This window comes from Lissotriton vulgaris, chromosome 7, assembly GCF_964263255.1.
Source record: "Lissotriton vulgaris chromosome 7, aLisVul1.2, whole genome shotgun sequence".
Taxonomy (NCBI): domain Eukaryota; kingdom Metazoa; phylum Chordata; class Amphibia; order Caudata; family Salamandridae; genus Lissotriton; species Lissotriton vulgaris.
This window is the reverse complement of record NC_141695.1, coordinates 311076153-311098708: the sequence shown is the minus strand read 5'-3', so window position 1 is coordinate 311098708 and position 22556 is coordinate 311076153. Positions and strand designations below refer to the sequence as shown.

Sequence of the window (22556 nt, the reverse complement as noted above, 5' to 3'; positions counted from 1 at the left end):
TGGATGTGGTGGTGATGGTGGATGTGGTGGTGGATGTGGTGGTGGATGCGGTGGATGTGGTGGTGGTGGATGCGGTGGATGTGGTGGATGCGGTGGTGGTGGTGGATGCGGTGGTGGTGGATGGGGTGGTGGTTGTAGTGGATGTGGTGGTGGGTGTGGTGGTGGTGGTGGATGCGGTGGTGTTGGATGTGGTGGTGGTGGATGCGGTGGTGGATGAGGTGGTGGATGAGGTGGTGGATGTGGTGGTGGATGTGGTGGTGGTGGATGTGGTGGTGGTGGTAGTGGTGGTGGTGGATGTGGTGGTGGTGGATGCGGTGGAAGTGGTGGATGTGGTGGTGGAAGTGGTGGTGGATGTGGTGGCGGATGTGGTGGTGGATCCGGTGGATGTGGTGGTGGTGGTGGATGTGGTGGTGGTGGATGTGGTGGTGGATGTGGCGGTGGTGGATGTGGTGGTGGTGGATGTGGCGGTGGTGGATGTGGTGGTGGTGGATGTGGTGGTGGATGCGGTGGTGGATGTGGCGGTGGATGTCATGGTGGATGTGGATGTGATGGTGGATGTGGTGGTGGTGGATGCGGTGGTGAAGTGGTGGTGGATGTGGTGGTGGTGGATGTGGTGGTGGATGTGGTGGTGGATGTGGTGGTGGATGTGATGGTGGATGTGATGGTGGATGTGGTGGTGATGGTGGATGTGGTGGTGGATGCGGTGGATGTGGTGGTGGATGCGGTGGATGTGGTGGTGGTGGATGCAGTGGATGTGGTGGATGCGGTGGTGGTGGTGGATGCGGTGGTGGTGGATGGGGTGGTGGTTGTAGTGGATGTGGTGGTGGGTGTGGTGGTGGTGGTGGATGCGGTGGTGGTGGATGTGGTGGATGTGGTGGTGGTGGTTGTGGATGTGGCGGTGGATGTCATGGTGGATGTCATGGTGGATGTGTAGGTGATGGTGGATATGATGGTGGATGTTGTGGTGGATGTGGTGGTGGATGTGATAGTGGATGTGGTGTTGATGGTGGATGTGGTGGTGGATGCGGTGGATGTGGTGATGGTGGATGCGGTGGTGGTGGATGGGGTGGTGGTTGTGGTGGATGTGGTGGTGGATGTAGTGGTGGTGTGTGTGGTGGTGGTGGATACGGTGGTGGTGGATGTGGTGGTGGTGGATGTGGTGGTGGATGTGGCGGTGGATGTCATGGTGGATGTCATGGTGGATGTGGAGGTGATGGTGGATGTGGTGGTGGATGTGATGGTGGATGTGTTGTTGATGGTGGATGTGGTGGTGGATGCGGTGGATGCGGTGGTGGTGGATGCGGTGGATGTGGTGATGGTGCCTGCGGTGGTGGTGGATGGGGTGGTGGTTGTGATGGATGTGGTGGTGGATGTAGTGGTGGTGGGTGTGGTGGTCCTGTGGGTTCCATAAGGGTTTGTGACAGAGAAAAGATGATCTTATTTCAATAACATTTAAATTTGTGTCTGTATTTGTGTCTAAGACAGATTCAATTCTTCCGGAATTTAGAACAAAGAGTACATTACACAACCAACGGTGGAAGCCATCCCGAAAAAAACCAAGCATCCTGCTGTGAGTTAGAGGCAATTGAGGACCGTGCTGTAGGGGTGGCCTGGTCGTCGCGCTCCATGGAAGGCTGAGAAGGAAGGCCAAGCCCCCAACGGGGCATTGGTGCTGTAGCCTGCGGACGCCTAGGTTGGCAAACACCAAGCAGGAAGAGCGCAGGAGTAGGTGAGGCTCCTAGTGCTAGCCATTGGTGCAGACTTCACGACACGGGCAGGGGAGGGGGCGGAGTGGGGAGAGGGTGTTAAGCAGCAAATAAAATATATACAACCGGGCGCCTGCTAAAATATTAAGCGCGGCGCCCATGTAGTTAATACTTAAAGTTACAATGCAGGACAACGAGGAGCAAATAGTGGAAAAGAAAGCGCAGTGGTGCACCCTAAGTGCGGCGCCAGAGTTGCCAAAAATAAAAAGAGATGTTAACAGAGTTGGGCAAGCCGTCCGGAATTACAATGAGAAACAAGACGGATTGAAGGCAGAGAAGGGGGGCAGGAGAAATGCGACACGGCGGGCAGGGGAGGGGGCGGAGTGGGGAGAGCGTGTTAAGCAGCAGGGGCCTTTGAAGCTTCACTTCAAAGGTGTGGGAGGAGTGCGGCTGAGGGAACAGATGGCGATTTGATGATGTGCACGCGCATTTTAGGTCAATGCGCTTGCGCATTGACCTAAAAGCCACGGGCACAGCACCAAATCGCCCAGTCTAGGTAAAGCTTATTTAAGCCCCTATATATCTTCGCTCCCGCTCAATGCGCATGCGCATTGAGATATGTCGCTCGACCTAAAAAACGAACTAAAATCTGTGCGCAGACATCCCCACACCCCCAGCCATGATCAGTAGAATTCAAGATGCACAGATGGCCAAGAAAAGCATGTGTGTTTTTTAATGTTACGTTTTAAGTGGTAGGGGTAGCCACACCGGTGGGTGGGTCTGGTGTATGCAGGATTGCTACCGAGAATGAGCACATGCGCTGCCTGAGTGGATAGTGACTATTTACACGGCAACAGGTAAATAAGAAGGAGTATCCATTATTTGGCCAGTGGCTCTGCAAACAGCAAACAAAGTTCATAATGTACCACCCACCCACTAAATAGTAGACATTGTGAACTATTTGGCAGGTAGCCGATAAATTACAGGAAATTTCAATACAGACCCAGAAGTTTGCTAAATATCAGACATTAACTATAATATCCTGGCAGCCCGATAAATAGCAAAGAAACCTTACTATTTACCCAGTTGCTTGCTGCATAGCTGAGGTTATGCATAATTTGCCCAGTGGCTATGCAAACAAACTTCACTATTAGACGGTGAATTAGCAGAGATTGTCTGATTTGGCTAACTGCCCTGCAGCTTGCAAAGAAAGACCACTATTATCCGGGAGGCAACCTGACAGCAAAGATTCAATACTATTTAGCTAACAGACAGACAGATAGCAAAGAAACACCTCTATTTACAAAGAAGCCAGCTAAAAAGCAGAAATTATGCACAATTTGGCCAGGCAAATAGAAAACCTTTACTTGGGTGGCAGCTATTTAAACAGCAATCAGGAAAATAGAGAAATGCCTTTATGTTTCTGCCATCGCTTTACAAGCAAATAGAAATACTTCACATTTACACTGACTGCTGGCCAGATTGGATCACTTTTAAAGTACTAAGCCAGCCGCCATGCAGATAGTAGTTCTTCAGCTGTATACGGCCATTGGTCAGAAAACACAGGATCTCAGCAATTTTGCTGGTCTATGGGAAACAAGTGAAGTTCCTCTGCTGTTTGCTCAGGCACCAACCAAATATTGGAGAATCTCTACTGTCTGCTGGCTTAATAGTACACCATCTCTGCTATTTATACTCACTACAGCTAAACAATACGGATTGTTTGTTATTTTCATGGCTGCTATTTTTGTAGGGATATTTCTGTGCTACATATTCAGCTGGTGGTTAAATAGAAATAATTGTTCTGCGTATCAGTAGCTGCAGGCTACTAGAACATCAACTTTGCTGTTCCCAACATCTGGCTAAATAATACAGAATCTCTGCTCTTTATGAGGCTGTTGGCCTGTGGGTAAATAGCAGAGATTCTGAACTGCCTGGGCAACAGCAGAGCACATAGCAGAGAAATATCACTATTTATTGGCCAGACACATAAACAACATATGGTGTATTGTTCAACAAGCAAATTGATAAATAGCAGTCAATTTGAACTAAGAAATGGACCGTACTGAGTGCAGTTAAGCATTATCCACACAGCAAATGGATTTATCCTAGAAAACTGGTGCTATTTCACCAGGAAAAGTGATGTTTTGCTATTTGCTTTTCTTCTCTAAATAGTAGAAAATCACTGCTATTTCGCCAATGGCAGTCCTCAGCATTTTGAAAAAGTGCAGCACCGATGCTAGGATTGCAAAGTGCATGGCCTACGCGCATTTAAAACCTTTTTGACGATGTTGGCACCTGCGTGCCTGTCTTCAGGATAGTTACTTAGGCTGTGTCTGGGCTGCTCCAATCAATCAATCAATCATAGCATTTGTATAGCGCGCTACATACCCGTGAGGGTTTCAAGGCGCTGGGGGGGGGGGGGGGTGGGGCAGGGGGGAGGAACGCTGCTACTGTTCGAAGAGCCAGGTATTGAGGAGTCTCCTGAAGGTTAGGAGGTCTTAGCGGCGAGGTGGGAGAATGATCTGCCACCGGTGGTAACTCTTTGGATGCGGGGGACGGTGGCGAGGACGTGGTGTGCGGAGCGGAGCTGGTGGGCGGGGGTGTAGAGGCTGAGGCGGCTGTTGAAGGGTCCGATTTTGTGGAGTGCCTTGCGTGCGTGGGTGAGGAGCTTGAAAGTTATCCTCTTGTTGATGGGGAGCCAGTGCAGGTCACTCAGGTGGGGTGTGATGTGGCTGCGGTGGGGGGTGTCTAGGATTAGGCAGGCGGAGGCATTCTGGATGCGTTGGAGCCGTTTCAGGAGTTTGGCCGGGCTCCTGCGTAGAGTGCATTGGGGTAGTCCAGTCTACTACTGATGAGGGCCTGGGTGACCGTCCTTCTAGTTTCGGTGGGGATCCACTTGAAGATCCTGTGAAGCATGCAGAGGGTGTTGAAGCAGGAGGAGGAGACAACGTTGACTTGCTTCGTCATGGAGAGTTTGGAGTCGAGGATGACCCCTAGGTTTCGTGTGTGGTCGGTGGGTGTGGGGGGTGCTCCAAGTGCTGTCGGCCACCAGGAGTCGTCCCAGGCCGAGGGGGTGGAACCGAGGATGAGGACCTCTGTCTTGTCCTAGTTCAGCTTCAATCGGCTGTTCCTCATCCAGTCGGCGACGGCCTTCATTCCTTCGTGGAGGTTGGTTTTGGCGGTGTGGGGGTCCTTGGTGAGTGAGAGAATCAGCTGGGTGTTGTCGGCGTAGGAGATAATGTTTAGATCGTGCCTTCGGGCGACGTGGGCGAGTGGTGCCATGTAGACATTGAACAGCGTTGGGCTGAGGGATGAGCCTTGGGGTACACCGCAGATGATCTTGGTGGCTTCGGAGCGTAAGGGGGGAGGCGGACGCTCTGGGTTCTCCCGGAGAGGAAGGAGGCGGTCCTGTTCAGGGTCTTCTCTTGGATTCCGGCATCATGGAGGCGTGCTCTTAGAGTGCAGTGGCAGACTGTGTCGAAAGCGGCTGACAGGTCCAGGAGGATGAGGGCCGCTGTTTCTCCGTTGTCAAGCAGGAGCCTGATGTCGTCGGTGGCGGCAATGAGGGCAGTTTCCGTGCTGTGGTTGCTGCGGAACCCGTACTGGGATGAGTCCAGGGTGTTGTTCTCTTCGAGGAAGCTGGTCAGTTGTGTGTTGACGGCCTTTTCGATGACCTTTGCCGGGAACGGGAGCAGGGAGATGGGTCGGAAGTGCTTGAGGTCCTTGGGGTCCGCCTCGGGTTTCTTTAGTAAGGCATTGATCTCTGCGTGCTTCCAGCTCTCCGGGAAGGATGCTGTCTCGAAGGAGGTGTTGATGATTTTCCGGAGGTGGGGTGCGATGGTGCTGCTGGCTTTATTGAAGATGTGGTGTGAGCAGGGGTCTTCCGGGGATCCGGAGTGGACGGTGTTCAAGATCTTGATGGTGTCGTCGTCGTTGATATTCGTCCAGGCGCTTAGGCAGTTGGTGCGGGTGGTGGTCGTGGGAGTGGGGGTGTCGGCGGTTGCCGGGGTGGTGACAGCGTCGAAGCTGTTGTGGATGTCTGCGATCTTGCGATGGAAGAAAGTGGCCAACGAGTCGCACAGGTCTTGTGACGGTGGGATGTTGTTGGTGTTGGAGCTGGGGTTGGAGAGTTCCTTCACAATGCTTAAGAGCTCTTTGCTGTTGTATGCGTTGTTGTCTATGCGGTCTCTGAAGGCGGTCCTCTTGGCGAGTCTCATGAGTTGGTGGTGTCGGCGGGTGGCGTTCCTGTGGGCTGTGTGGCTTTCCGGTGTTCTTTCGCGGGTCCAGTTTTTTTCTAGATTTCGGCAGGTTCGCTTGGAGGCCTGGAGGTCTTTGGTGAACCAGCTGACTCTCTTGATGGTGTGGGTGTTGGGGGGGCTTCTTGAGCGGGGCGAGGGTGTTGGCGCAGTCGCTGATCCATTGTCTGAGGCTGCGGGCTGCGGCGTTGGGGTCGGTCGGATCTGCGGGATGGGCTCTGGGCGAGGGCGGTGGTTAGCTGGTCCTCGGTGATCTTGCCCCAGCTGCGGCGAGGCGTCTGCTGGGTGCGGTGGTGTGTGGTGGGTTTTTGTAAGGTGAAGTGGATGCAGCGGTGGTCGGTCCAGTGGAGTTCGGTGGTGCAGTGGAAGAAGACCTGAGTGCTTGCTGAGAAGATGGGGTCAAGCGTGTGGCCAGTGGAGTGCGTGGGTGTTGTGACAAGTTGTCTGAGTCCAAGGTTGCTGAGGTTGTCGATCAGGGTGGAGGAGTTGGCGTTGTTGTTGTTGTTCTCAAGGTGGAAATTCAGGTCCCCGAAGAGGATGTAGCCTGTGGAGGCGAGGGCTTGTGTGCTGATGAAGTCGGCGATGGAGTTGCTGAACTGCGGTCAGGGTCTGGGGGGGTCTGTAGATGAGGGTGCCTCTGAGGGTGGTGTAGGGGTCAGTGTGGATCTGGAAGTGCAGGTGGTCCGCGGTGCTGAGTGTGTCGTCGGCGTCTCTCGATATTTTGAGAGTGTTTCTGTGGACGATGGCGATTCCTCCTCCTATTCCGTTGGTGCGGTCCTTGCGGGTGATCTTGTAGGCTTCCGGGATGGCTATGGCGATGTCAGGTGCCGAGGAGGGGGTCAGCCAGGTCTCCATCAGGAAGGCGACGTCTGAGGCGTTGATGTCGAGTAGGTCCCAGAGTTCGACAGAGTGTTTGAGGGCGGAGCGGGTGTTTAGCAGGATGCATCTGAGGAAGTTGGGTTCCTTGTTGGGCCAGTTGGCGGGCCAGATGCTGGTGAAGCTGCAGTTCCAGCAGGTGAAGGGTACTTGGGTGCGCTTTGGGGCGGCCAGGCAGCAGGTGCGTGATCGTCTGGCGTTGAGTGCGTGGAGGGTGCTGGAGTCGTAGCGGAGGCGGGCATTGTGGTGTGTGGGGGGCAGGGTTCCTGGTGCTGGGCGCGGTCCAGGCGGAACAGGCGCAGATGGGTTTGCCTTTGGCGTGCCAGCTGTGCGCCTGCTGCACGCGTTCGATGCGTGGCCTTTGCGCGGCCTCCATATGAGGGGATGTGGGAGGGAAGAGCAGCTGGGAGGAGGGAGCTGGGTGGCAAATGGGAGTACAGGGGCGTGGGGCCGCAGGGGCGGGAGACACTGAGGGGTGAGAGGACGGGGGTCACAGAGGGCACATGGGGATAGTCGCCATAAGTAGGGGAGGCAGGAGGAAACGAGCAGCTGGGAGCGGGGGCGAGAAACAGCTGTAACAGTAACAAGCGCACAGTGAGGGGGGCTGAGAGGGGAGATGGGCACAGGCGGCGAGGAGAGAAAACCACAATAAGGGACAAAAATGAACAAAAAGCACAACAATGGATTACTAGATAATGGCTACTTCTCAATATATGGAAAAACAAAGAATTGACGAAAACTATAGTACTTAGTGAATGGCCCCAAACTAATTTTGCTCCAAGTTCCTAATTAAATACCCACAATTCATCTTGAAACCAATGACGCATTGATTTAAGACTACAATCCTGCATAGGATTTTCTCTTCAGACCTTGTCAGCAGGGCTTCTAAATTGGTATTGCCAAATTGGGGGACATAATTTTGTTTCCACCAGCATAATTAAAAAATATTATTATTCAACCCTTGAACTAGTGATAGGGACAATAAAAGTCCACTGTTATGCTTGAGTGTGCACATCTGTGTAAGAGAGAGTAAAAAATAGAGCAAGTGCTTGTCATAGCATGTTGAGAGTAGGGCGTGAGGAGAAGGTTAACCTAGAATAAATGTGAAAGGAGAGTGTGAGATACAACAGAGAGATGGCTGTCACAAAGGTTAGTGTGTTCATGCGCACGGGGGTGAGTGGTCAGGTTTGGCGGATTGGGAGGAGCTGGGTTTACAAATGGTGGGCGACTTGTTTGCTGAGGGTACGTTACTGCCATTTGATGTGCTGCACAACACTTTTGATCTCCCGCGCGGGCACTTCTTTTACATGCGGCCTTGAGTGCGGCCCTCCAGAAATATTGGGGTACAGGTTTGTCTGAACCCCCGGTTGGCGGGGCGTGCCAGTACGTGGTGATAGCGGCAAGAACGCACAAGGGGATTACGTGTCTGTATAAACGTATGTCGGGAGACGGCCTTGTCCCATTGTATAAGTTGCGCGAGCAGTGGACGGAGGGCCTGGGGAGGGAGATCCCAGATACTGCTTGGTCGCAGATCCTTCGTAGGGCATGGAAGGGCACTAGGAACGCTCGGTTTCAATTGATCCAGTTTTTTGTGTTGCGTATTTTACACCTGCTAAAATTAACCAGTATTTCCACGTTACTACGGCGAGGTGTCCCCGTTGTAGGGCTGAGGGTGAGGACCTGTGCCATATGCTGTGGGCTTGCCCACAGCAAACCACCTATTGGGCGGAGGTACTGGGGGCACTAGGTGAGGTAACAGAGCGGCAACTAGGAAGGGATATGGGGGTGTGTCTTTTGCACTGGTTTCCGCATACTGCTAAGAACAAGATAACTAGTAAATTCCTAGACTTGGGCCTTATATTGGCCAAACGAGAGATAACATCGCATTGGAAGGCAGTGACTGGCCCTAGCTATCTTAGATGGAAGGCTGCATTACTACTGTGGGTAGGGGCGAGAGTTCCCTTAGAATGCAGCAGGCGCACAGATCTCATTATGACAAGGCGCTGGAGGCCGCGAGGGAGTGGGAGACCCTGGTGCTAGGACTCCGAAGTTTGGACACTGATGGGGACTCGGACTCTGGTTCTTCGGCAGGGGAAGGAGGGTCCTGGCCTGCACTTTTAACATTAGGAGGTGAGAGCGAGTAGAGGATCCCTTTAGCATGACGGGTGGTGCGAATTATTGCAATTGAGAGTGTGTTGACCCCTGTACCTACTATATGAGCGGATGGTGAGACCATGACCTTATTTTTTTTTTCTTCCTTTTTTCCCTTCCTTTCCTTTTGACATAAGGCTACGTCAGTTGGGGAAGTGGGGGGAGTTAAGGTGCATTAGGGGATATGGACGGAGTTTGATTGGAGCAGATGTGGCAGGGGGGATTTGGTGTCTGATGGTTATGTAGATCGGGGAGTATTGGAGGGAACATTAATGTGGGATCGACTGTTGTTGCCTCCGGGAAGGATTGTTGGGTCTACTCTGATACCTATATGGTGATTAATGCTCTGTCAAGTTGTACCATTTGTGCGGGTTGTTTATTTGTTTTTATAACAATAAAAAGATTTAACCAAAAAAAAGAAAAAGAAGGTTAGTGTGTTTGGTGAGCTTGAGGGAAGTGAGAAAGATATATATATATATATATATATATATATATATATATATATATATATATATATATATATATATATATATATATATATATATATATATATATATATATATATATATATATATATCAATCCAAAATACGAGCTTACTCGTTCGCAGCGCATCTTCCCAGCCACTTCTTGACGGCGGTCCGTGACGAGGCAGGCAGCCTCTTAACAAATACTACATGGTGGTTCTCCTTTGCGAAAAACAGCAGTCACGGACACCCAAGAGATTGATGCAGCAAACCTCTATTTATTAAGCACTAGGTCTTGCAAGAATAACACTCAACGCGTGTTATGATCACTCCCTTGTTCACGAGTGCCTGATCCTATGTTGCTTTCCATTTTATGAAAACACTTGTGATCTCTTGGGTGTCCGTGACTGCTGTTTTTCGCAAAGGAGAACCGCCGTGGAGTATATAAGTCCAATGCTCTCTCCCACCATAGGAAAAAAGCGCGACACAGCTCCGGGGACAAACCAGGCTTTTATTCCTTTAAACTCGCAAGGTCAGTGAAGTCACGAAACGCTTTGGCAGACGCGTTTCAGCCATCCCTTTGGCCTCATCAGTGCCGGTTTCATGTGCTTCTCAATGTTCCTGAGAGTGGAGCGTTGTTAAGCCGGTGTTAAGGCCACTCCCAGTCAGGTGGTCACTTGCTCCTCCTCTTCCTAAAGATTGCAACTACTCTTGCGCTGTTAGATCTTACAGGTGCATGCTGGTCACGGGAGTCCGAATTTCAGAGGCCATATACAGTGATAGGTTCTCTTAACATCAAGTGATGCCCCAATTTCCATTGGATTCTGTTTCCCACGAACAGTCAAATTACCTGAAAAGGTTCAGCCTCGTCGTTGTCCCCTTATCAGGCAAACAATGTTGCCTACTTCTCCCCTTCAGTCCCAATTGCCTCAGAACCGCAGGGGGGGGGCGCCGCGTTTTGCATTTCATACAAAGTCCGAGAAGTGTTGCAGGGATAACGCGGTGCACCAGAACGAGAGGGTGTGTCGTTTACCAGTGCCTGCTTGCCGGCTAAACACAAAGTCCAATGCTCTCTCCCACCATAGGAAAAAAGCGCGACACAGCTCCGGGGACAAACCAGGCTTTTATTCCTTTAAACTCGCAAGGTCAGTGAAGTCACGAAACGCTTTGGCAGACGCGTTTCAGCCATCCCTTTGGCCTCATCAGTGCCGGTTTCATGTGCTTCTCAATGTTCCTGAGAGTGGAGCGTTGTTAAGCCGGTGTTAAGGCCACTCCCAGTCAGGTGGTCACTTGCTCCTCCTCTTCCTAAAGATTGCAACTACTCTTGCGCTGTTAGATCTTACAGGTGCATGCTGGTCACGGGAGTCCGAATTTCAGAGGCCATATACAGTGATAGGTTCTCTTAACATCAAGTGATGCCCCAATCTCAATTGGATTCTGTTTCCCACGAATAGTCAAATTACCTGAAAAGGTTCAGCCTCGTCGTTGTCCCCTTATCAGGCAAACAATGTTGCCTACTCTCTCCCCTTCAGTCCCAATTGCCTCAGAACCGCAGGGGGGGGCGCCGCGTTTTGCATTTCATACAAAGTCCAAGAAGTGTTGCAGGGATAACGCGGTGCACCAGAACGAGAGGGTGTGTCGTTTACCAGCGCCTGCTTGCCGGCTAAACACAAAGTCCAATGCTCTCTCCCACCATAGGAAAAAAGCGCGACACAGCTCCGGGGACAAACCAGGCTTTTATTCCTTTAAACTCGCAAGGTCAGTGAAGTCACGAAACGCTTTGGCAGACGCGTTTCAGCCATCCCTTTGGCCATCCCTTTGGCCTCATCATATATATATATATATATATATATATATATATATATATATATATATATATATATATATATATATATATATATATGTCGAAATATATATATATATATATATATATATATACATATATATATATATATATATATATATATATATAGAGAGAGAGAGAGAGAGAGAGAGAGAGAGAGAGAGAGAGAGAGAGAGAGAGAGAGAGAGAGAGAAAGCAAGGTATCCGAGGATGGATAGAAATGTGTGTGCGAATGCAAAGTGTGAGACAGGGCAGTGTGTGAGACAGAGGAATGGAGGTGGAGGGTTGAGAAGAGAAAGTGTGAGGATCATTCATTTAAGAAAAGAGAGTGGGTAAAGGATAAAGAAGAGAGGAAAATGTAATGACTTGTTGACTTCGTGAAAATGTAAAACATAGCTAACAAGTGGCTTAATGTCACGCATAACACCATATGAAGACTCTTTCTTGTAGCAAGGAATCTGCAACTTTTTAATTACGTTTGATCAATATGAGTTAGAAACAAAATGTCTTCAACTTTTCAAATTATGTAGCAGATGGTCCATTATGTGGCAAATGAGGAATATACATGCGTATGTGGAAAACACTGCACCCGCGGAAAAACGTAATTGCAGTGCAGTGGTGCTCACTGTATGTCATAGTGCCAATTGTCACAGCGCTGAAATGCAAAATAAAATGCAATTCCTGACTTACTGCCTTCTGTTTTGTAGGAAATCAAGGGTTAAATAGCCCAGTGGTGAGAGGGCAGATGGGGCCTTTCCAAATATAACTGCAAGCTACAGACTGCTAATGTGCCATTATTAGCACACACTGGATAACAAAATGGGTGTGTTAGAAACTAAACAATGCAAGCAGCAGTTAAAGTTTCTGAAGCGAGAAAAACAATGTGCTGGCACCGCTCCCCCGAGCACATCCTTGGCCTAGAGGTTGGTGTGAATTAGGAATTAGGTGGAGCACCTGTCTGTGACCCTACCTTGAACAAGTGCAGCACGAGCTGTCACACAAAGGCCGCCAGTGATTCAAGTAATGTGGAGGTATTTTTTGTTCTTGACCGGATAATCTAGAAAAATATTTACCTTTTGTTTCCATTATTAATAATGCAGTCACAAATTGAAACATATATGCAGACAACACTTAAAACAATGCAGCTGAATAAAGGCTGCTTCATCTTAAAATAAAATGATCTATATTTCAGTGCAATTTTTTTAACTTTGGTAGATATTTTCCATTGGTTCTGTTTCTGAGAGAAATTTCAGATCTGCAGTGCAAAGGCTCTGAGCCTCCTCTCAATGGTTTTTGTGAACACAAATCCAAAGTAGGGGTGCAACGAAAGCATGTGCTAAATTAGATTCCACATACTGATTCAGGGAAACTAGATTGGTGGATGTTTATGTTCATGAGATCCACCTTTGAGTGTGGCCATTCTGATAACAGGAATAATTAGCGGATTTATGAGTTTAGGGAGAAGGGCATGACTCTTTATGTTTCATTGTGGGGCCCAGTGCAGTAGATAAAAACCCACCCTCTTGTAATTTATGGACACCCATGTTTAATGGAGATTCGCAGAGAATAAACTACGTATGCTCCAGGCATAGAATCCTGATAAACACAAATGTTACCATCAGTAGTGCTTCCTGGTACTAAGCAAACCAGGAAAAGCACAGTTCTTCATCTCAACTAAGTCTATAAAATACCGTAAACTCATGCGCATTTGCGTTTCATGCACACACAAAAGTTGCATACATTTTGAAGCTTGAAATGCTAACAAAAATATGACAGTGCTAGATTTGATACACCAGTAGGAATATTTGTGAATCCACAAAAAATGTAAATCTGGAATAAAGTTCTGGCCTTTTAATTTGGTCCTTTGTGAACTGGGCGTATTTATCTGCCAGTTAGCCATTAGTTCAATACACCAGGCTTCACTCCCTTCCTTTCAAGACAAAGACACCTGTGTGTCCCTTGCCTTATCCAGTGACTGAGATTGTTCTTCAGAATTGCTCTGCTATGAACAGCGCTATGGGAAGTAGGTGGGGTGCATTACATATATATTTTTTTTTTAACAACAGATTTCATTGATTTTCCATAGTACCAGATGGGCCAAACCCGGCAAGCAACGTACATTTGAAAGGCATATTGTAGAAACTCTAGTTACTGAAAATTTCCCACTCTTGATGTCTGCGGAACATCAGACCAGAAAAAAAACACCCCACCTCCCTCCCCCAAACAGGCACCATACATACCATAAAAAAACATGATATAGACACATCAAATGAGTTTCCGTCTACATCTGTGTAACTCTGTCGCATTAAACTGGCAAGTCATTCACCACTAGCCGTTCAATAGGGTCTTCGTTTACTGGCTGCGTTATTAAGGATACCTCTGTACTTGGCCCACCTAGCCCAGAGTTTCCCATGCTTCTGCGGACAGCCCCTTGCCTGAAACACCGCAATCTCCGCTGACATGCACCGATCCATGGCCGTTTTCCAATTTCCTATGCAGGGTGGGGACGTAGCCTTCCAATGCTGCGCAATGTCTCGCTTAGCCGATGTGAGGCCCAAGAACAGAAGGTGTCTTTTATATCTGTTCCCCCCAATGTCTTCTGTGCTGTGTAGGAGCATCAATCTAGGGTCTGCTGAATGTCCCATGCCAGTATCCGCCCCATGCAAGACAAAACGCCTGACTAGAAGTGCTGTAGTGCCCCGCAACTCCACACTGTATGAAGGAACGACCCCTCGTCCGAGCCACAGCGGAGACATGTGGGGGACTGAATAGCCCCATCTTCCAGAGGAGGAGGCGGATGTAATATATTCTGTGGAGATATTTAAATTGGTTCAGCCAGTATCTAGTGGAAACAGCGGAGTACCTGGGGCTAGCCAGTGCCTCTGCCCAATCGTCGTCTGACAGGGCAGGCATGTCCGCCTCCCACACCGCCGGGGTCCGATGTATAGTGCTTTTTGAGTGTGTAGTGAGGGTTTGATAATTTGCCTGATTTTGTGAGCCCCTAGATCTCCCATCAACAACCGACCTTCCAAAGGGTGAAACACTGGTAAGGACTTGAGAGGCAGTGTCAGGGGGGACAGTGCATGACGGAGCTGCAGGTACCGACAAAACTGGGATTTGTGATGGTCGAAATCTGCCTGTGCCTCTGGAAGGACTTAGGCGTGGACCCCTGCATAATGTCTCAGAGAGTTGATATCCCAATATCGTCCCACCTACGAAACCCCACTAATGTCGAGACAGGCTGGAGGTGTGATCCCTGCCAGAGGGGAGTAGCAACGGTCAACATACCCCACCAACCCATACATCGGACCACCCACCTCCGTATCTGAATAACTGTCCGGCAGGCCGGGGGGAACGCATCCATGAGCAAGCAACTGTACAAGAGGTGGAGCAGCGGAGTATCCGCCATAAAGAGCCTTTCCACAATATAGGCCGGGTCTGCCTGAGAGCCATACCACCATTCATTGATCACCAGGAGGTGCGAAGCCCAGTAATACGCCTGGCCGACGCAATACCACTGCAGTACGTAGACTGGATACATGTTGCAAGCGCCACCCAGACCGCACCCCCCTGCCAGAGGAATCTATTTAGGAGTGGATTCATTTGGAGAAACCATGACGGGAGATATGATACGGATAATTCGGCAGCCGATAAAGTAAGCGTGCCAGAGACACCGTTTTAAAAATGGCAGACCTGCCGTGTAGCGGAAGGGGTAAGTGGGACCAAATCGTCATTTCATCACGGACGGCGAGAAGCAGCGGAGCTATAGTGCACGTCCAAGCTTTGTTAGGACCCCGCGTGATGTATACCCCGAGGTTCTTAGAGCCCGCGTCTGCAACTATCAGTTGCGAGGCCCAAGTCTACTCCTCAGCTCGCCGCAAATGGGTAACAGAATAGATTTGGATAGGTTAGCGCATAGACCGGAAGTCTCCCTGAAAATCCACAGGATTTGGAGCACACTAACCCGGAGGCCCAATGGTCTGATATGAAGTGCAGGGCGTCATCAGCATATAGCACGATCCTGCCTGAGCATTCCGGCGACCAGTCCAGCCCACAAAAGACAGAGTCCAGGCACACCCATGGGGCTAATGGCTCGATCGCTAAGGCGAGTAAGAGAGGGGATGGGGGCACCTCTGTCTTGTGTCCCTGCGGAGAGGGAAGAGAGCCAAGCTGCATCTGGCCGCACGAAAGAGGCAATGAGATCTGTATATAACAGTTTTATATAGGCCCTAAAGCGAGGTCCCAGGTTGACAGCTTCTAAGAGCTTAAAAAGGTAGGTCCAGCTCAGCGAGTCGAGTGCCTTATCTATGTTCACCAACAAGACCGCCGCGGGGCGACCAGACGATGAGCCTCCACCACGCGTTCTGGGCCCTTCTGATGTTGTGTCTGGTGGAGCGTTGTGGCATGAAATCAGACTGATCTGGATGTACCAGATCCTGAATACATGTGCGGAGGTGGTCGGCCAGGACCTTCCCCAACAGTTTAGGCTCAAAATTCAGCAAGGAGATGGGGCAGTACGAACCCGGATCTTCAGGAGGGCGGCCAGGCTTGAGGAAGACAACAATTTCGGTGTGTTGCCAACCTAGAGGCAGAATGCACTGCTCAGAGGCCTCATGCAGCGACTCAAGCAGATGAGGTCCAAGATTCCGCATATGTGGAAGCAGGAAGTCACATGGGAACCCGTTTGGGCCCGCTGTGCGTCCCAGGTGGATATTGGATAACGATATCCGCAGTTCCTCTAGGAAAATGGGTTTGTCTAGGGCGTTGCATTGCTCATCAGAAAGGCGATGAAGAGGGATATTCATGAAGAAGTCATCTATAGGGATTCGGCAATTACCTTGCACTCCTCATATAGTGCCGCATAGAAATTGGCAAAGGCCTGAACCATGGCCTCGGGGAAGATGCACATATCATCGTCCGGGGACCTCAAAAGGGGAACCTGCGTCGGTTGCGTTCTGGCCTGGCAGAGCCTGTGGAGCATCTAGCTGGACTTGTCGCCCCATTGATAAATCCTATATTGGGTTGCCAACCAGGCCTCTTTAACGCTATCCGTATGGAGCTGATGGAGCTGCTGCTGAACATGCAGCAGATTCCGACGGGCGCTGGAGTCAGAACCTTCCACCATTTGGGATTGCAGTTGGACCTGCCGATCCTCCAGTTCCCACACCTGTGCCAAGCACCGCTGCTTCTACCCCAAGCGATAGCTTATATCCGCACCTCTAAGCGTGGGCTTGAAAGCCTTCCAGAGGGTGACCGGGGAAGGGGAAATTCCAACATTGAATCAAGATAGTCGGGATTTGCCCAATGTAGCATCTCATGATACTCTGCGCCACGGAGCAGCCATGGAGAAATGCGCCACCGATAGGGAGCTCAACGGGTCTGTAGGCACAGCTTGAGTGGAACCGGCGAACGATCAGAGAGACCCCGGGGCATAATGAAAGTGTGTTACTCTATGTATATAGTTGTGTGGGAGGAACAGATAGTCCAGGCGTAAAAGAGTGGGGTGGACTGACGATGCATATGTGAACCCGGCCTGCGAAGGGGTGAAAGGCCCACCACTAGTCTGCCCAGCCCAGTGTATGTGCCAGTATGTTCAGTTTGGATCTAGAAGGGGGTACATCCGGCTGCCTATTCCGCAACCTATCATGGGAATTCATGATGTCATTCCAGTCACCACCCAGTATAGTCAGGCCGCCTGGGAGATCTTGCCATAGCTGTGTTAGTCTGTCTTTGAATGTCTGGCCTAACGGTGGAGGGGCGTAGACACTCCCAATTGTGATCTGTTCACCGGCTATGGTGCCAAAGATAACCGTGAAGCGGCCACCCAGATCTGACCAGTGCTGTGTAACATGAAGCGGCACTCTGCGGTGGTTAAGAACTGCTGCGCTGTGCGCACCCCTCGTAAAGCCGGAGTGGTACCCCGTGGCGAACCCATAGCGGGAGAGGTAGGGGGCTTTAGTTCCCAGAAAATGAGTCTCCTGTAATAGTAGGATGTCTGCCAAATAACGTTTCGCTAAATGAAGCACCGCCCACGCTTGACCTTGTTCAGCAAACCCCGCACATTCCAGGCAAGAATGTTGAGTTCCCCCAACGGAGAATTACCTGCTGTGTGGGTCATTCCTAGTCGTCAAAATGTATAGTGACAAACGATGTGAGAGTGACGGCGCATGGAATTGTGTGCATGGTGTGTAAAACATAGAACTAACAACAAACGGCCCCACAAGACCCCCCTCCCGACCCTCACCCCCATACTTTCAGGAACAAGGAGTATCTGTCGTGGTGGAATCCCGTCCCAGGCCCCAAACGTGATGACCCAAGCGGATCCTCCAATGGATCCCCCCCACTCAACATTACCCTAAACGTCAGGACGTACAATGTCCAACACCTTCCAGGGATGGTGATAGAGACCCCAACCCACAGGATCTGGAGCAACCCAACATGAAGCCACCGCCAACGACTTCGCCCATTCATTGAAGAAGAACAGGATAAGATATATCCATATGCCCAAAGCTACCTCAGTCCGAAGTGCCCGCCTGGCACTAGGCTCCCCAATTGGAGCTGGATCTATGGCACCTCAAAGCTGTGTCTCTATCTTGCCAACTGCTCCGGTGTGAACCGTGGGGGGAGTTCGAGTCCATATGGAGCGGTGAGTGAGGTTACGTTTCTCATCAGTCCACGTGAAGACTTTCTCCGGGGTGTCAAAGAAGTAAGTCTTGGCATTGTAGATCACTTACACCCGGGCGGGAACAGCAGCGCATAGGATAAGTTCAACTCTCAGAGTCGTCGCTTGGACGCCGCGAAGAACTGGTGCTGCTGCTGGACCAGCCTGGTATAGTCAGAGAAAACCAGGATGGGATGAGATTCAAAAGTCATTTTGTCTTTATGGAGTCTGGTATACCGAAGGATGGCATCCCGATCAGCATATTTGAGGAGCCGGGCGATCACTGGCTTCGGACGCGCCCCAGGCGGCGGCTTCTTGGTCAGAGCGCAGTGGGCCCTCACGATCACAAAGCATGCAGACATGGCCTCAGGTGGCAGCAGCGCCGTAAGCCAACCCAAAAGAAAGTTATCCATCGATGTCCCCTCGCAGCCCTCTGGAAAACCCACCAGGTGGATATTGTTGCGGCAGGCCCTACCCTCCGCGTCTTCAACACACAACGCTTGCTCCAGTGACACCATGGCAAGCTTGTCCACTTTCTTCTGGTGGGTGGATACAGTGTCTTCCTCAGTGGAGACCCTTGTCTCCGCTTCAGTGAGTCGGCCTACCCCCTTCCGAAGATCCTGGCGGAGAAACGACAACTCAGAGCCAACGGCCCCGATCTGGGCCTCGAGAGTGGTCCGCAACTGGTTGATCACCTCCAGCAGCGTCGCCGTGTCAGAAGACAGGCCCTCCGCAACTTCATTCCCAGCGTGGGCGGTAGTGTAGTGGTCCACGGTGTTCTGTTTGCCAGCCGCCGCACCATGCTTGTCCTTAAGCATGACAGCTGGAGGAGCAGACCTAAGAGGCCCGCGCCAGGTCAGCCTTCACAGAGGGTAAAGATAAAGGGGGAGGCAGCTGGAGAATGGCGGCCGGCTGTCATCGGTGAGAGTCACTCCACCCCGGGTCCAATATCAGGGTACTGCCCTAGCGCCTCCAACAGTCGCAGCCACAGAAGCTCCCGGCGAGTGCACGGGCAAGCCCTCCGTTGTCTCAGGTAATCCGGGAAGGGCCCGCCTCCAGAGCAGCCCAGGCGCTGCAGAGAGGCCTCCACTCTGGGGAGAGAAGCGACCGCAGATGATACATTCTGGCCACAGTGCTGGGCAGCTCGGGTCCACAGGCCTCACGTCACACCCCTCTCACCTGGGAAGCGTGGCGCGGGAGTAGCAACGGGGCGCCACACAGCGGAAGCCAGTCGCAGGTCGGGTCACTCACCGGCAAGGCTCCAGGGCCACAGGCGGCGCCAACACCCCAGCAGAAAAGCGGTCACTTCGGCGTAGTCGACCCAGGCCGGGCGCAGACAATGACTGCCACTGATCCAGGTCTCCCGGCGCACCCCCGCGTGGTCGCTCCTGCATTAGCGGGAACCATAGCCCCTGGGCAGGACAATCGGTCCCAGGTGGCATTCGGGGCAGTTCAGGCAATGCGACGGCCTCAGAGCTCCGGACCCCGTCTGGAGCCCCACCCGGCCCGGAGAGTTTTCCCCGCAGGCGCCGATGCTCAGGAAGGTGAGGGGATGGGCCACCACAATGGTACCGCGGTGGCGTTGCAGGTCGTCTGCCAGTCTGCACACCAACAGCTGCTCCACTGTGTCCGGTCAGCGTCACACACCCCCAAGGCCGCACAAAACAGGATCACCGCCGCAGCAGAAGTCTCTCAAAGCGGTTGTGGCAAACCGCAGCCACGGCACGGCCCTCAGCCTCATGCGCGGCCACTGCCGATCACAGCCCTCCACCGCCACCAAACTCTGTCACCAGGGTCACGGCTTGCTCCTCGGTGAGTGACCCACGGTAGCAACAGCTGGGGTCAAGGATTAAGCAGGATACTGGCCCTGAGAAGGAGCGAACTTGCGGAGCTCTAAGGAGACGCGTCCGCCACATTCGGCTCCAAAGCCACGCCCCGCATTACATATTTTAAAGCATAACATTTACATAGAAAGTATTTTGGATGGAGAATGGAGCCACAGTTGAATGGTCTTTACTCTGACAGTGTAGATCATCTAACTAGACCTATGCTTATCAATATTTTTGATTGTATCATCTGGCTCCAACTATGCATAATAGTTTTGTTTGGAAGTATAATAAGATGACTTGTGACAGGGGAGACGTATACAACAAATTGCAGATGCCTTCTGCGCTGCACTTTCCTTGTCAAGCGACCACATTTAACTATAGCACTGTCTCATTCAGATACACGTCCACAAACCAGACTAGTCCAGCTGAAAAAGCCCCAGTGCCAATTTAACACCTCTAGCACAAACAGCTCTCCCTTACCTAATCAAAAAGGTCCCCTCCAAGCTTCTTCCTCACAAGTATTCTGAGCCCTTTCAAGGCTTTTGGGTCTATCAGAGTGGATGCTGGCTTTCTGAACTTCCCTTCTGAATTTTAGCTCCCTTTTCTACTCCCTTCTATGAATGCTTAGATATTGCAACTCTGCTGTCCTCTAAGTTCATACACCCTCAATGTCAGAACAGTAACCCTTCAAACAGCCATCAGGCTCCCACCAGCCATGCTCCTTCTTTTTACCAGTATTTAAAAAGGTTGAGATGTTGAGACACTAGATACTCTTCTGACAGCTTTCAGACCTCACTGTACCCCACTCCCCCAGATCTTCGACCCTAAAGAAATATTGAGCCCTTTTGGCTGGGATCCCAGACATCTGATAACCCGCTCCCTGTCCTCACATCGCTGAACACCTCTACCGCCGGCCACAGCCCCACTGTTGGCTTATGAATCCTTCTTAATCTTCAGATATAAATATTGGAATCCCTCCTTTTAGACATAGGTACCACCCTCCCCCAGTCCATGCTAAGATCACTTCAACACGCTTCTCCTAGACCCCAGAACCCACATTACTCTTTTTGGCAGTGCTTTGAAAGGTCATGGGGTCCTCAAACACCAGATAAGAAATGCTTTTTCATTTATTCAAATGGGTCGTCAACCCCCTAGTTCCTTCTGCTACACTTCAAAGCGCCATCAAGACTTGTCAGACCATTTGCAGTTCTGAGTTAAATTCTGCCCGCTTAATCATGTATTCCCATCTGCTACTATTATGTGTATTCTTACTGCACTTCTGCCAACCTCAGAGCCCCTCTGCTCTCTCTTCAGCTGGTATTCATACTCGTATCAACCTTCAGATTTCCACTTATGTCAGTACTCGGGCCATCTCTGCCTGAATTCCTGACTGCTAATCAATTCCTCTTAAACTTACCGACTGAGCTCTCAAGATTATTGCACTGGAACTCCAACCACCACTATGTGCCTTAGCTCTCGGTGCCACTACCTCTAGCCATCAAAGCCTTCTTCTAGTCCCTTGGGTCCCTCCTCTGTGGATTGTTTCTGACTATTGTGACCAGACTGTATTTTCTCTCTGGTCCTGAGGAATACTTGTTGTGTTTTTACAAACACACTTGGTGGATAGGATCCAAATGTCGATGGGAATAGGTGTTTGTTAGACCTGGCCCCCTTGGCGTGGGTCTCCTTACATTACTCTCCTGGGCCACCCACAGTAGCCCCGTATGCAGCCCCCTTGATGTAACCCAGACCTCTGCCCGCACCAACCCGGGGGAAGTAAGAAACACCCCAGTATAGCACCCCCGATACCCCGGACTCATGAAGCCTAGCCATAGAACGAAACAGTACCAAGCCGAGTTAGACTTCACCCGTCCTACGACCCCTGACTCCAAAAAACCCCCACGCAGGGCCCCGAACCAAGAAGAACAGGGGCGCCAACCGCCCATGCCAGGCCGAGAGTAGCGAGCCTTTCCCAAATGAGGGGGGTGGAGGAGTTTCGATCCCACCTCCTACCTCCCCCAGAGAAGGCCCCACTCCCCGCCGGTCGTCTGAGAATCAGGTGACAAGACTTCAAAGAAGCAAGACACCATCTGGCAGGAAGCCCTCAATCAACACCGGAGCACCAGAGACCCTCCTACGACAGCTCCGGACTTCAAAGGAGAGAAGGACTATAACTGGCCGCCGGGCGGTGTATTCTGATGCTGTTGTTTGAGAGAGTCCTGCTGACCTGGTCGCGGCTCTCCCGGTGATAGGAAACGAAGGAGGAACCCTGGAACCCGGAGCAAGCCCAGCAGAGGCAGTCGCAGCCCCTCCAACTTGGAACGGAAGGAATTGTACTCTCGGTACCTGGAGCGAGCCCTGCTGATGTGGTTGCGGCTCCTCTAACTTCGAAGAACCCTCTGTACTCCCCACTCGAGCCCTGCTGATTTGATCGCGGCTCGAGCCTGGTACTGGCCCGTATTTGCACTCAGAAGGAACCCCGCCAATCTCCGAGTGCGAGTCGTACACTTGGTACGCTGTGCACCGTCATCCGCATCGTGTCCCGCGGCTCGAGGAGTACGAGCCGAGCCAGCGGTGTGACACGGACTCGGAGCTGGAGTAAGAGCGTTGCAGACCTCCGAGTGCGAACCGTACACTTGGTACGCTGCACACTTGGTACGCTGCACACTGTCACCCGCATGGTGTCCTGCGTCTCGAGGAGTACGAGCCAAGCCAGCGGTGCGACACAGACTTGGACCTGGAGTAAAAGCGTGGTAGACTGCCGAG

The 22556-nt window shown here is 51.2% G+C and overlaps 1 protein-coding gene across 1 annotated transcript in view; it reads left to right on the top strand.

Annotated features, from left to right (window-relative positions):
- NOSIP (nitric oxide synthase interacting protein) overlaps positions 1 to 22556 on the top strand; it is a 415999-nt gene that overhangs the window by 261722 nt on the left and 131721 nt on the right. The window lies entirely within an intron of this gene.